Source organism: Bos javanicus, chromosome 29, assembly GCF_032452875.1.
Source record: "Bos javanicus breed banteng chromosome 29, ARS-OSU_banteng_1.0, whole genome shotgun sequence".
Taxonomy (NCBI): domain Eukaryota; kingdom Metazoa; phylum Chordata; class Mammalia; order Artiodactyla; family Bovidae; genus Bos; species Bos javanicus.
In genome coordinates this window covers 27,574,562-27,576,806 of record NC_083896.1, presented here as the reverse complement: position 1 = coordinate 27,576,806, position 2,245 = coordinate 27,574,562, and the positions used below count along the sequence as shown (strand labels likewise).

Here is a 2,245-nt window from a genome sequence, read left to right as displayed (position 1 = left end):
ATTTGATCTTTTTGCTTGATCAACACAAGTTTGAAATATTTTGATTATTTTCATTAAATCAAATGAAATAAAAGCAAAAATCACATTGGAGAGATCTAGTGAAAAGCAATACAATCTCACAGGAGATAGAAACTTAATGTGTAGAAAGAAATTACCTGGAAGGCCTTACACTTACCCACAATAACCTGGGGCCAATAGATTACTTTGGGTATAATCACAGTTCTTGGAGCCAGACATTCTAGTCTCTGTCTTTATTATGTTTGAGACTATGGCTATTTACTCAAATTAAACAAGCTTCAATTTATTCATCTTTCAAACAAAAACAATACTAGGGCTTGCCTTGAAAGAATATCATAAATATTAAAGAAAGTTGTCTAATATAAAGTGTTGGGCACAGAGTTTGATATTTTATACTATCTCAATAGTAATATGTTATTACATTATGATGATCATCATAGTGATTCTTGTTGTTTGTATTCTTTTTATAGTACACTGGAACTTCTTTAATTCTCAAGAGTCTGTGACTGTATTCTTGATATTTCTCCTTATATAGTCAATATAACACAAACTCAAAGGAATTAGCCTGGAGGGAATTTGGGGAATGTATTGTATGGGAAAATGATCCTGAATTTCAAAAATTTGAACAACAAAGTGAAAACATTACATATCTCAGAAAAGGTATTTTTGATATGACACCAACGTTGAGTCTATTCATCTACATTTTCCACTGTCCAGAATTTTCTTCAGGGCCAATTTGACATCCTTATTCCACAGACTGTAGGTCCGAGGATTCAGCATGGGCACAATGCAGGTATAAAACACAGAGGACACTTTCCCTTGGTCCATGGGGCTCACAGATGAAGGCTGCAGGTACATGAATGCTGCAGATCCATAGAAAACAGCAACAGCCAAGATGTAGAACTGCAGGTGCTGAAGGCTTTGGACCTGGCCTCCGTGGAGTGGATGTGGAAGATTTTGTAGAGGTTGAAGATATAGGAGATAAGAATAGTTAAGGCAGGAATCAGGATTTTTAAAGAGCTGCAGACTAGAGCCAACGATTCTTTGAAATAGATGCTAGAACAGGATAGCTCCATGAGTGGAAAAACATCACAGAAATAATGGTTAATCACATTGGCCTTGCAGAAATAAAGTCTCAACATAAGGCAAGTATGGAATGTCAATTGAATGATGCAAAAGATGTAAACTGCTGCTGTGAGCTGGAAGAACCTATAATAAGACATGATGGCATTATAAAGCAAGCACTTACAGATGCAGCATAGCAGTCATATACCATTTCAGTCAACATACAACTCTCTGAAATAAAAAAAAGAAGAAAGAAGTAGAGCTGAGTCATTCACTCAGGGTAGGAGATGATATTTTTCTCTGTCACAAAGCCTACCAGCATTTTAGGGGTATTGACAGTGGACTGATAGAGATCAATAAAGGACAAATTTCTGAAGAAATAGTACATGGGGGTGTGCAGGTGAAAACTGATCCCAATCAGCGTGATCATCCCCTGGTTCCCCATCACCATGACCACATACATTCCTAGGAAGAGGAGGAAAAGGGGCAGCTGGAGTTGTGCCTGTTCTGTGATCCCAGCAAGGATGAACTCAGTCACTGAGGAGTGATTTCCAGAATCCATTTTCATCTCAGCAGGTTCTAATTAAAAAAGCAGAAAATGAGTGTACTTATGTGTGTGTTTGTATGTGTGAGAGAGAGAGATTTATGCATGTGTGTGTGAGAGAGAGGAAGAGAGGTTTATGCACATGTGTGCATGTGTGTATGAAAGAGAGAGAGACAGAGAGTAAATCTGTAATCATTCTTTATCCTTCATCAGAGGAAATACATAATGCAGGGAAAGTTCAAGCATCTCCTACTACTCTAGGACAAACAATGAATCTGGTTGAACTAGAATAGAAATTATAAACTTCAAGAACTTTATAATTAAGAAATTTCATAAAGTTTAAGATAAACAATTTATGTATTTTTAAAATCCATCAGCATGAACATTTCTAGTATTATTTATGAGTACTCTTCTTTCCTCCAAGTTTCTATGTTCATAAATTAATATGCATGATGAATGGCATAGTATTTTCCTTCCATTTATAATAAGTAGTAGTCTTGTATGCTTTCTATAATTAATGCAGAGATGATTCACAAGTCAGTGGAAAGTAGCTATATCAGTTGAGGCTATCTTCTTTAGCAACATCTCAGCTGAAAATATCTGAAATGTGACAACCAG

General features: G+C 36.1%; 1 pseudogene; it reads right to left on the bottom strand.

Annotated features, from left to right (window-relative positions):
• Positions 1–711: 711 nt before the first annotated feature.
• On the bottom strand, positions 712–1,647 carry LOC133240965 (putative olfactory receptor 8G3; annotated as a pseudogene).
• Between the last annotated feature and the right edge of the window lie 598 nt (positions 1,648–2,245).